Source organism: Emydura macquarii, unplaced genomic scaffold, assembly GCF_026122565.2.
Source record: "Emydura macquarii macquarii isolate MOO-44397 ecotype Brisbane River unplaced genomic scaffold, CSIRO-AGI_Emac_v2 contig_3451, whole genome shotgun sequence".
Lineage (NCBI taxonomy): Eukaryota > Metazoa > Chordata > Testudines > Chelidae > Emydura > Emydura macquarii.
In genome coordinates this window covers 4,640,565-4,654,111 of record NW_027133588.1, presented here as the reverse complement: position 1 = coordinate 4,654,111, position 13,547 = coordinate 4,640,565, and the positions used below count along the sequence as shown (strand labels likewise).

At 44.1% G+C, this 13,547-nt stretch overlaps 1 long non-coding RNA gene across 1 annotated transcript; it reads right to left on the bottom strand.

Annotated features, from left to right (window-relative positions):
* Positions 1 to 9,518: 9,518 nt before the first annotated feature.
* LOC137144440 (uncharacterized) lies at positions 9,519 to 13,498 on the bottom strand. The gene is made up of 3 exons (XR_010917402.1): positions 13,202 to 13,498; positions 12,933 to 13,078; positions 9,519 to 10,384 (listed from the first exon to the last, which is right to left on the bottom strand). It is a non-coding gene; the product is annotated as an uncharacterized lncRNA (long non-coding RNA).
* Between the last annotated feature and the right edge of the window lie 49 nt (positions 13,499 to 13,547).

The following is a 13,547-nucleotide window of genomic DNA, read 5'->3' as shown; positions in this document are numbered from 1 at the left end:
CTCATTCTCAGTCAGCGATGAGCACCAACGCTGCCTTTACCGCTTGAGGGAAAACCACGTCGCATCCAGGTGCAGTATCTGTCTTCCCTGCCTGTACATGGGAAGGCCGGGCTCTGCGCCTCAAGAAGCACCTCATGGAAGTCGCCATGAGGCCACAGTCAGATCCAGGCCAGGGACACCCCAGTACATCGGCCTGAGCAATCAAGGGACACGCCTCCTATCACAGAGCTCCAGGCCAGTTCCGCTGGTACCAGTGCTATGGACTTCTTGCCGGGGCCTAGTTGTGAGGCAAGGAAGTGTGCACATAAGCATGGCAGTAAGTCTTCCTCCAGGGCCAAGAAAAATACTGCCCCATCCACGAGTTCCAGCCACGGAGAAGCGGTGCATTCCAAGGCACACAAGCACAAGAAACCGCACAGATGGTTGGAGCCGTAAGTTCCACACACCAAACCTCACACTCCTTCCAGGTTGGCACCACCAAAGTCCAGGGAAGCTTTGGTTCCACAACAGTCCTTCACTCAGGCTCCAGTTCCGGCTGAGGATCGTGTACCACGGATACCAGGGAGACTTGGGCCAGCCCCTGAGCCTCATGAACTGTTTGCCATAGCTGAGAAGAGGTCTCCTCATCCGCCATCTCCGCCTCAGTGTGCGCGCTCCTGCACTCAGGATTTGCCTCCTTTGAGCTGTGTGCCCACCAACTCCCGGAGGCTCCTGCTGTTCCGTCAGTTCTGACGCCGCCACCATTTGAACCAGCTGGGTCCCCCCAACTCGCCACTGGGGGAAGTGGCTGGACAATTGGCTACAGTCACCACTACGGGAAGTGGCTGAACAGTAAACTGCAGGTCTCCCAGAAGTAAGGAGCACAGATTGTGACACAGCCTTCCAGAAGAGGGACGTTGAAGAGGACACTGCAGTCCTGGGAGTGACGTGGGTCTGGAAGCAGATGTGATGGCGGGCGAGGCACCATCAGGAGAGGGCATATCAACCCGCAGAGCTAATTCCCAAGATGACCAGCAGGAGGTGCCAACGGAGTGAGTCATGCCCCGTTACAAGAGTTCAGAGCCTAACTTTAGGCCCTATAGCGAAGCAGTGTGGCCTTTCTCTGAGGCCGACACCGAGGGGCCGACGCACGCCACCTGATGGGCAGGCTCAGGTACGGCACCACCCGCATGCCAGAAGTGCAGGGGCGGGACAGGAAGAGGAAGTATAAAAGCCAGGGCTTGCAGCTCAGTCAGAGAGAGCTGTTGGATGAGAAGGACGTCTTTTCCCCAGTGCTGGGATTTGAGCTCGGGCCTGGGCCCGCTAAGGAACCACCAGAGTTGCCTACTGGCTGGAGCCTAGAGGGCCTGCCAGAGCTGCCTGCCACCGGCGACTTGGAGGAGCTGCTGGATGCTAGCGTCACTGAGGGCCTGCTGGGACTGCCCCTCACAATTTACCCCCAGGAAGTGGACCACAACTGGGGATATGGGCACAGGAGGAAGTAGCCTAGGGATAGCCGACCCCAGACGGGCTGGACGTGGTGGAGTTGGGAGGGCCTGTGTCCCCCTACCTTCTCCTATGCCCTGCCAAACCTGGGGTAACCATCCCCTCAGCCTGTGAAGCCTCACAGGACTATAGATTGCTTTGGCTGCTCCTCCTTGCCCTAGGGCCTAGGCTCTAGACTGGATGCTGCCCTGCCCTGGCGGAAGGCCTGGGCTCCCAGACCCCTGAGGGGTTGGGTAGCAAAGCAGTGCAGTCTCCCTCCGTGGTCGACAGCCGGGTCGACCCCAGTCTGTTACAGGCCCCTCCCCATTTTTAAAAAAAGAATGAGTTTCATAATGTATGTTACCCCCTTCTCAGCTTTTCTTTCCCTCCTCTGTCCTCTGCACCCCCAGGCACCTCACCTGCTGCTCGTCCCTCTTCGGAGAGGTGCAAGCAGGGGGTGTCAGGGGAAGGGACCGAGTGGGAGTGGGGCCTGAGGCCAAGTGGGGGTGGAGCATGCATGGGGCCTTAGGCAGGGTGACCACAGTGCGACTGCCGGTGGGGTCCCCCCCCTCGCCTAGCCTCCCCAAAGGCAGCAGCCACATGCCACCCAGGCTAACCCCACTTTTCTTTTGAAGCAGTTACCATATCTCAAGATGATGCAACTATATTCACAGTAAAGCCCAAATGTTTCTGTTTTACACCTCTGGTTAACTTTTCAAACAACAAGGGCGTTCCTCTTGTGTTAGTTTCTTTTTTATTTCCCTGTTTCAGAATTGACAAGCACATCAGATGCCCATTTGAGCCACTGTTTACTCACATCTGTTGAGTAGGTTGGACAATCAGGTGTTGAATGTGAACTCATTGTTAATTTCCTTCACTGCACTTGGAACAGGCGGTCATCACAAAGCAAAAGATGCATAGCCCATTTTGCAGAATTAGTGCAGAAATGAATAGATGCTCTTCTGGCTTCTGTGTCTTCAGTAAAATTGCTATGTAGCGATTGCATAATTGTTGTTATTGGTGATGATGGAAAGACCCCCTGGCTCGACAGTCAGATCCCAAGGCGAGCATGCAAGAATAACAGTTCAGAATAATTGGTTTTTTTGTGAATTGAGTAATCATCAGTCACTTTTCGAAGTATAGCAATGCTTTAACTGTTCAGTCTTGTCCATATGAACAGAGTAGGGTGGTGAGAGCTCAAGGTCAAAGAAATGAGTCATCTTGGATAATTATTTCCGACTCAAGCAGCTGATGATTTAGTCCTGGTGGCTGTAGAGATTAACTGTCACCTATTTAGGTGCCGACTGCAAAAGTCAATTATCTGAAACAGCTGTCTTCCCCTCAGTAACGATGTCTTTCAAAGTTTCTTTAGCATTTTCCTATGATATGAAATGTGAGGACACAAATTAAATGCCTCATTTGATTGTCCCTTGTAAGGAGTCAGCCTGTATTCTGGTCTCCTCATGCTTCTCCTTTCATGCTTTTACACCACTGTACCTCCATTAACTCAAGTTACTCCTGAGTTACACCAGTGTGAGAGAATGGAAAACTAGGCTCCTTACCAATCAGTGCACTCAGACACACACAGACACAGGCTCTTTTTCCAAGTGTATCTTTTTTGGGAGCAATAACACACAAGGAGAGAAGTGGTTCCTGCAGATTGCACACACAGGCTACATCATGGGCTCAAAGCCTCCACCCAATCACCATAGACGTTCCTGATTTTACAAGAGGCTTTTTCCTGTTTCTTAGTGCTGGTGCCTGATAGTGCTTGGTGAGTCACTTGTGCCTGATGGTAATAAACAACATTGTTGGTGATTCAGGTTTCAGGGCTCAAGTACAGTACTTTAAAGGTAAGTAAAATATCAAGGGCTTGATCCAAAGATGATTGAAATCAATGGAAATCTTTCAGTCGATTTCATTGGGCCCTACCTTAGCTGGAGAAGTAGAGCTGGGTTTGAAGCACAAAATGTGGATCTGGCTTGGAACACCTCAGAGTCTGTGAGTGTTTAGCTTTGGGGTTTTGGTTCAGGCCCAGGTCTAAGAATGCAACAAATATGACAACACAGTATGGCGGGAAGAGGATGAGTGAGTTGAGCGTGAGCACTGAGAGTGGAGCCAAGAGTAATACAGCCCAAGTACACTCAGACCATGCTGCTGAGGGAGGAGTCGATTCATTACTATATCTGCAGGTGTATTTTGTACGAACTAAAGAGAATAGTACAGAGAGAGACTGGAGCTTCAAAAGCAACCTGAGAATTTGGAGAACTTGGTTACTTCCCAACTGACTCAACCTATTTTGTGTCCTTGACTGTAGAAGAATAACCATACATGCTCAACAGAGAGCTTGGAAATATATTTTGACAGCACTAGATATTATCTATGTTAGATCTGTGGTGCCTTATATTTTTCTTTCATCCATCTGGACATCTGCTGTGGATATGGTACTCCAATATGTTGCTTCTGGATGCAGTTGGCAGGCATGCTCAGCTGCTGGATAAGCGATCCTGTGGCAGGGAGCCAGAGTAGTTGTCACTGTGCTTCTGGCTTGTGGTAATTAAATGGGTTGTTTTTCAGGGGAGAGGAGCTGTTTAATCACCATGCTACTAGGGGCCAGTCCATCTTCTACAGCTTGACCTGTGTAGCATCCTGGACTCAGACGGCTTTTCAGGGGGCATTCCAAGCTTGCTTACTTTATAATTGCATCTTTGGGGTTTAAGCTTGCAAACGACTTTTTCTGCCTAATGGCTTATGGAATTTATTATCCAAGTGGGGATGGAGATAAACACACACAATTGTCTCTCTCACTTTGAAAGGGCCCTGAAACGTTTAGGCCTTTATACATGAAGTTTAAGATTCAAGTGCTTTGGTTCCAACGGATTCTAGGAAAGCCTCCATGTAGGGGAACTTGCAGTGGCGGTGCCCAAGTTGTATACTTTTATGCGTGCACATTTGTGTATGTAGAACTGCAGTTTCCAGGGTGATCAATGCAGCTCTTCTGATGAAAACTAAAATAGAGGAGCTGAATGGGGAGAAAAGTTGGAGACTAGCAAAGGGATCACAACAGATGATTAACTGGCTTTACTTCTGTTTATAAATCCACTCTTACGGACCAATTTCTGTACTCTTACAGAGCCCAAACACCTGTTGACTACAAAAGGAGGGTTTGTCTGAGGCGAAGTTCAGAAAAATCAGGTGATAAACCTGATTGCTATTTTTATTTTTTACACTGTTAAAAGATGTCTTTCCCAGAAGCTTCTCCCACCACTTATTTTCAATTAGTGAAAAAAAATGTTTAAGTCCCAGGAGAATGTAAAAGGTCTCAATACAAAGTATGTAAAATTCTCCACAGGAGAAAATGGAGTTTCTAAATACATTTCTTTTTTCATGGAGACATTACACATCCATGTCTCTTTAATTTGCCTGCGACCAGACCATGGTCTTTTCAAGATTATTTTCCCAGGCATCTGGAGTAGTAATAAAAACTTTCCAATGCCCATTCATTGTTCCCAATAATGGTGTCAGTCTGATATAGCAATGAAGTAGCAATGCAGTGCTGCAAAAACCTTCATTTTCTATATTATTTAAAGTCAACAGTCTCCAGAGTTAACATTCCATGCACATACAAGAAAAGCGAGTAAATCAAGAGTTTGTCACATCACTTTTGTGATATGTACAAAGAAACAATAAATAAATGCTGATTTGTAAATATTTATGAATCAAAGTGGTGAGTTGAATTTCTTGCAATTTATTGGGTCACATTATTCATTATTGGTGATCATTCAGACAATCTATGAATTGCTGAAAAGGTTTGCAAATCCTGAAAGCTTCAGAAATGTTTACATACCTGTAAATTCATACTGGAAGGTCACAGTGCCTTATTCTCCTATTTTAAAAGATTCGGTCATTCAACCAGGAAGGAGAAACAAGACCATATGGCTCAGGGTTTGTCTACACACGGAGTTGTTCCTGATTAACAACGTGTGGACACTCTTATTCTGGAAAACGAATGTCCACATATGGTCTTAATCAGGAACAAGGAGACAAATCCACACAAACTCATTAAGTGTGAACAGTTGGGAAACAATACACAGATTGAGAATTATTTGGGGAAATTATTTGGCAAATTATTACATATATGTTCAAAGAAAATTAGGATCTGTTTGCAACTGATTCACAAGTGGGGGGAAGGGGATGAAATTTGTAATGCATATAATTCAGAATAGATAGTCTAAGTCCACATCCACTTCATGAATGGTGCAAGGCCAATTGTTCTGTTCAAAAGAAAAGCTGAAATGATATGGCTACTTACATACCTTTGGTGAAGGAATTTCTGGAGTTCAGCCAAGTCCGGGCATTCTAGCATAGAATGTTGTTGTTCCTCATTGGTGAGGACAGCACTACTTCTGTAATGTCACAAACCCAGCAATAACACTTGGAGATTCAAAAAGCTGAAAATTGTAGTTGTTGCCCATAGAAAAAAAAAATACTAAGGTGTTTTGTGGGCCAGTCTGTTTTAGAGCCTGTTTACCCAGTGTGAGTCAGCTAGTATAGTGTCCACTGTAATGTAGCTATTTCTTTTTCTGTTAATGGTTGATTAAACCAATAAGGTTTCTTACTGCCACCTACTGTATGAATATTCCAAGTCACAGGGGATTTAAAGTTCCACCCCTTGGCTCTCCAAAAATACTAAAAGTCTGAAGAAGGGACATAAAGATTGATTTCTAACTACATTTAACCTCTCTTTTTTTACTTTCCTTCATCTTTTCTTCAAAAAGAGTTTTGGTCTTGTTTTTAAATGTCCCTTTCATATTTTAAGTGCAGAAACATAAGATGTGGTTAAGTAAATCACTAACCACGTGCTGGCTGAATCTTCCACTAACATGTCTGTCTTCCCACAGAAAATAACCATGTATTGATCTGCTGAAAATGCCTTGTGATAAATCTTTAAATTGCAAACCCCACACTTATTTCCTTCTGACATTTTCTCCCTCACAAATCATAAATTAGATTCCTAGTAATAATTTTCTCTTTGTGTTTGCACATATTTATAGGGAACTTTTAATTTGATATAATTTGCTGACATGTAGAAGGGACCCAGGAAGTTGAGGACCTAATTTTAATGTATTTGTTTTTTAAAAAGTTGTACAACTGTTATAGACCCTCATATGAACGGAAAAATAGAATGTTTCAGTCCTTTTACATTAAAATGGTCCTTTCTTTGGATTTAAGAATTCCACTCACATCAGTGGTTCCTAAACTTTTTAAATTGGAGCTCCTCTCTTCAGGAAAATTAAAAGAATTGTGCTCCAACTGCAGCCCCATTGTCGGGTGTTAAAAGTATCTCCAAAATGAGTGGTCATGCACAGTAGATTTATGTGGAACTTTTTCATATGATATTTCTTCTTTCTTAAGCCTGGTCCATACTACGAAGCCACCTTGTGTTGACCTAGCTGTGCATGTGTTCACACTTAAATTTGTCTCCTGCAGATGAAAGCATCCCATTATAGCAACACACTACCACCACCTCCTCAAACTGCGCTGAGCCATGGTCAATGTACTGAGGTCGACGCAGTGTGAGTGTAGACATTGTGTGACCTATGTCGATCTTAATAGTTCTCCAGCACTTGTCCCACAATGCCCAAGAGTGACCACTCTGGTCACAGTGGTGAACTTCACTGTCATAGAGAGCGGAAGCCAGCCATCCCCCTTTAAAAACATTGCAGAGTTTTGGAATGCCTTTTCCTGATTGCCCAGCTTGGCGAGAACACCCAGCAACGCTCCCTTGTTGTGTGCTACTGCCCAGCTGAACATGCCAGCTTAGGGTGACCAGACATCCTGATATTACTGGGACCATCCCAATATTAGGGGCATTGTCTTATAGGTAACTATTCTCTCCCCATCCTCCCTCCTCCCACAAAAAAAGTGTCCTGATTTTTCACACTTCCTATCTGGTCACCCTATGTCAGCTACATGCTCCAGACATGCTCCTGCCTGGAGTAGACAGGAGGTATTGGATCTCCTTGGCCTGTGGGGAGAAGAGGCTGTATGAGCACAGCTATGAAGCTGTCAATATGGATTTCTACGAGCAGATTGCTTAGGGGATCTAGCTCCTTCGATGCTGCCATCTCCATGGTCAGGGGGAGGTGACCCATCAACTCAGCATCGGGCTGTTTCTGTGGCCACAACAGGAGCAAAACAACCACTGGGAGACAAAATGTTACTGAATGTGTTGGAATCAGGGTGGGCTTCACCCTCCCACCCCCAGTTGTGGTGTTCCTGCTGGGAGATCCAGCCATACCACAAGCCAGGACCTGTTTGAGATTCAGTCCAGTCAATTCTGGCAGTTGAGCCCGATGCAGGGAAAGGAACTTCGGGTAAGTGTGTGAATGCGTTTCCCCTTACGACATTTCAATGTACTGGTGGCACCTGACCTCAACATAGCAGAACGCAGCTATCAGCTTTTCATTCAGTTAATACAAAACTACCTGCTTTAATAATCCAGGGTGTTGTCAGTAACACCTGTAAGGAAATAATTGCAATTTCATTAACAGTATGAGGGCAAATAATGTACTGTCTTCCATCCTGTGCCATCCACTGACATAAGTGAGGTTGAATGGGATGTAAATCAGGGCAGAATTGGGCATGTGATTTTTTTTTTTAACCTAATATTGTTCATTTATTGGCGGAATAATAATATCTACTGATGATGTCATGTTGGGTTTTCTTACAACCCTACTAAAACAAAACATTACACTGCGCGCACACAGTTGTGTGGGGAGAGGATGAGAGAATGAATCATATGTGACGGATATTAGTCATGGTGCTTAGTGCACTACTGAAAAGCAATTGGATACTGTAGTGATGAGGGTGTAAGAATCAATATAGAATAGCAGAATGACCTCAGTTCCCACAAAAAAATTTCCCTCAGGATCCATTATGGTTGTACCAAAAATGAGGGAATGTCACTGGAAATCATGGAAATATTTGTGAGACTCCGATGGAGATTGCCTTTTATAGTGCCATGTCTGGAAAAAGACTGAAGTAACTTCTCCTGAAATCTGGCTCCTTGTCATCCTTTCTAGACTGTGCAGCCTGTAAACTTGAATTTACTGACCGGACGATGAAGGAATTAGCATATCACTGTATTTTGAGGGTGGGGTAAGAGTTGAGGTGCAGCAGTGCAGAACAATGTAACAACTGCTGCTTGGGCAAGTTCGCCATTCCCTAGCTCAAACACTAACGATATTATGAATGGGCCAATGAGCAGAATAATCTTCAAATACCAGAGCAAGATAATTGGGAAGATTCAGGAGCGCTTTGTTTCAAAAACTCATCTTGTGGAATCTTTTGTGTTTACCTCACTCAAAGTCACTGTGACCTAAACGGATTCTCCATGGTGAGGTAGGCAGGGGCTGAAATTAGCCTGTGTTGAAATGCTAACACAGCAATGTAAGTGAACAAGGACCTGGCTTGCTTTGGTGCTTGTCCTGAAAATGTGGAAGAAATCTGTAAAGACAGGGTTTTATGACAGTGCCTAACCCTCTTAACTAAGGCCATCTTTTCAAGCTTGGTGAGTAGTACAGCATGAGGAGTGGAGATGAGAGGAGAGCAGGATGGTATAAGATCCAGCTGTGATGGGTCTAAACCATCTGGTATCTCTCCCATGCCAGAGGGATTCCCCGCTGGGGCTTTCTGGATGCTTTCCAGCTCCTTGAGTGGCACTAAAAGCTAAATCATAGCTGAAACTCTGGCCCAGTATTTCTGAGTGAGGTGTGAAGATGGAAGAACAAAACTGATGCTGCTTGTAAAATGTAAAAGTGAATAAGGGTCAAATCCTGCATAGTGCTGAGTGCCCTCAATTCCCATGGAAGTCGATGGGAGTTGAGGGCACTCAGCACCTTACAGGACTGAAGCCTACAAACCTGAAGCACACAATGCAAATAATGAAATGAAAATAGCAGCTTTGAGGAGTCCCCTGTTTACCATAGAACTATGGGCCATGTTATCGCACTGGTTTTTATGCAGAGCTCCCCACTGATGTGAATGAGAAAACTGTGGCAAGCTCTAGCCCAGGAGGATGAATATTTAAAATGCTAAAGATGCTGCTGCTTGATGCTAAGGAGTCACCTCACCCTACTGAGCAGGTTAATTTAAGAATGCAGTGAATCCCCTCACTGCAATCCATTTTCTTTTGTAAGTAACATGATGGAATTAAATGCTACTCTACTAGAAAAGGGTCCTGCTCTTGCCCATGTTAGGTATGATTCACAATGAGATGAACGACCAAGTTTTATTGAGAAAATAGTAAGAAATCAAATTCTGTGCACTGATATATGTACAATCTGTTCCGTATTTGATTTTACACATGACAGCTATTTGGGCTGGCTTACTGCCATCCTGCACTTCGAAAGATCATCAGATGTGGGGAAGGATGTCAAAATTCCTTAGGCTGGATTCCTAGCATTTTCTCCTAGTTTATTGTATGATGAATGCTAACAGTTCAATCCCCTCCCTGCACATATGTGCATGCGCATGCACACACACACACACACACACACACACACACCCCTACCCACACATCCCTACACATACACACCCATGGGTCCATTGTGTTGCAGTTTTTAAGCTGTCATGCTTCCAGTCAACAGTAATAAGATTTATGGAGTGGACATTGTTCACACTCAACAGCTATTGTGCTGGTTTACTTAAATTTGCATATATTTTGTTAAAGTCACTATTTAAATGACTTGAAATTCACCAGAAAAGGAATGGCAAAACCCTGGCCAATCCATCACATATGGCACTGTAAGTGTTATACATAATGAAATGTCATTGCAACAATCTTGAGTGAAGCTTCCAGCATTCCTGTCTGTGCTTTGCCTATTCTATGGATCCTTGGATTCAGTCTCTGGTGCACCTTTGTTAAAATAACGACATTAAAAAGGTTAAAAAGAAAAGTCACTGTGATAATTTTTCAACCTTACTAAGCACTTTATTCTTTCACTCTTTAGTCCTATGTCATCAATAAGAACCTTTGGGCCCCTCTTTCCCTGTACACTATCAGAGACAGATTGATGTGCAGACTTGAAAATCAGTGACTTGTGATTGTCTCTTGGCTAGCTGACAAGATCCTCCTCTTGCTAACTTGGCCATTTAACTAGTTACTGTTTCCCTATCAGTCAGTATCTGGGACTAGATCTTCCCCAGCCATGGAAAAACATAGGCATGGGACCCAGAGGGAGTAAAACTCAGTGAAGTGGCCCTAGTTGAGTAGTTCCCAGATTAACCCTTTCCTCTCATTGGAATAATCCAGTTTTCCCCTCAGGTGAAATAAGTGAAGATTCAGCCCTGCTGAATTTGCAGATCTCCCAAGACCTACTAGAAGTTGGGGCCATTTGTGTAGACTCAGTATGTGCCTTTACATTGGCTCTGTGGTTTCTTAGGACCTCTCTGGTTCCATGCCAGCACAGTGCCAATGGAACTGCATTGGCAGCGACTCCACTCTCCCAATATCTCCTTTAGAATTCACCACTTGCCAAGGAGGATGATGCACCCAGCCCAACCCCTCCCTGTGTACAGATCCCTAGACTTGTAGCTCCAAGGAGGGAATGTCATGGAGATGGCTGACTACACTGCTTTCCATGAAATTAAGAGGGAGAACAATATGCACAGTTCTTTTCCTTAGCAGATCCCAGGGAGATGATTTTCCCCCATCCCTAAATCATTTGACTGAGCGACTTTAGGAACAGCAACTTGTCCTCTTGCTTAGCTCACTAATGTATTAATGAGGGCACAATCAGAGTATAGGCTCAAATGTTAGGCTTTATACAAATCCTAAGAAATTTTTTGTAGTTTGATAATGCCAGCAGCTGTTTTTTTAGCATTTCCTCTTCACTGTTTGCACCCCAAACACTGCAGCAGTGTGTTAATAAATGAAAAAAATCAGTACATGCCACTGAGTGTGTAATGTGTGAAAAGTGAAACTGATCTCTTCATTGTCCCTACTGAGTGAAATTCAAAAAGTAAACAAACAGTATCAATGATGAAAAGGTAATGAGATTTTTTACCATTATTTGAGCCTCATTCTGCTCTCACTTCACCATGTTAATAATTTTACAGCACCAAAACAATAAGCTTGTGAGCGTGGAGGAAAGAAAAGGGTTAAGATTAAGCATTAACATTATGGGATTGCTCAGCAAAGGCTCTAATAATACATAAAGGTCTTTGTTGACTCTCTTAAACTGGTGTAAATTGGGAATAACTCCATTGATGTCCATGGGGTAACTCTGGATTTGCCCTGGTGTAACTGATGTCAGAATTAAGCCCTTTAAATTTTAATAATCCAAGGTCTCTTTAACTGTCAACAACTAAGCTACCTCAAAAAACTGTCCGGTTGCCAAAGTTGCAGATTTAGCTGCTTGGATAGCTCACTGGAATTCTGACTGTTGGACCCAGACTCTTGGCTAACTGCCTGGCTCTTGGACTTGGACCTGGCTGACACATATTTTACCAGTTGTCAGGCTGAATCTGCTGCTGAAATGAAAATGACTTTCCTCTCTGCCTTCTTGGTTTTTGTTCACTTTAGTCTCTGTATCTTTCATTCTCTTTTTAATTGATATTCAAACTGCAGAGTAAGCTGGTAAAGGGTGGTTGGAAAACAGTTATATGGAAAGGCTAGTAAAAACCCCAATGTGAGATTCTTTAACAGTGTTACTACTAGAAATCTAACTTTAGTCTGAGTCTGTAAGAAAGAGAATAACAACTATTGGCAAGACTGTAAAAAGGGAAATGCCTGCTTTGTCTTACAGTGCTCTGGTCTGAAAATTAACTCTAAAAATGGTATTAAGGGGTACTATATTTGTAATCTCTCTCAGTGATTTCAGAGAGAATGTGTTCAGGTTACAAGTAAGATGTTTTATCTTACTGCCCGCTTACCCTGGGTCTGAGAGTCAAAAATGGTTATTTCTGGCTCACACATCCCCACCACTGAAGATTTTTCACCAATCCTGCAAACACTTACTACCCGGTGCAGTCATAGTAGCCAGTAAGATCAGCCATGCTGGTAAGCACTATGCCAGTAGTGCCCTTGGGTTACTATTGGTCCTTTTACTATACTGCTGAAGTATGGGGACAGAACAGAATCCAATTCATTCTCCAAATACTGTATTGGTGCTGGTGTGCTAACCAGGGTAAAAAATAGTATCAATTTATTTCAGTTGATGCAAGCAACGAAGAGTGACACACGGGGAGTAGAATGGTTGAGTTAAGGCAGTGTCACTTTTACAGGCATTTTTCAGACTGGAACTGCACTTCAAATAACAAACAAACAGGCAGGAAGAGAATTTATGACTTGACTAATCTGAAGAGGCTGGAAATGACTCATGACTGAAGATAGGGGCATGGACTTTAAAAAAAAAAGGTTAAATAAGCAAAAGTACTATTAAAAAGATAAAATTGTTGCTTACCATTTTTATCAGCTATAGTGAAAACCCCTTAGGAATACAATCCAGGCTATCAAGGGTTATGATCAATGGTCACATATTTCTTCAAGAGAGAGCTGTCGTCACTGGTTCTCTGAAACGAATTCCCAGTCTCCGAGAAAGGTTCAAGCCTATGGAACAGGGACACAGGTCAAGACTATTCGCCACCAGCTAGAGGGCTGGTAAATCAATCTGGTTTTTTGCCTAAAGCTAATTCCATCCTTGTAAGAGTGGATTGGCTGATTTATACTTACATTTATTCAATACTTGTGTGCAGTCAACTCAGTATTTGCATGGGTCTGACTGGCGCTGGAGGATAATAGGGGGGTTAAAATGCACCTTTCATGTAGGGCAGTGGAAAACAGAGCTTCCCAGGGTTTAGACATCAGCGCTGTGATTAGGGTGAAACGCTCAAGGGTGCTGCTGGGCTGCCACCCCTGGTCTGTGCTTTCCTGCTAGCCACCTTCAGGGTCTTCTTCAGTGCCTGTGTCCATCCCCGTGGCCTCTGCCCCGCCCCGCAACCTACCCCCGCGCCTGCTGCCGGGGGGGGGGAACATAAGGAAGTGAAGAGGTCACAGGCCTCTAGTGTTCCCCCCCCCA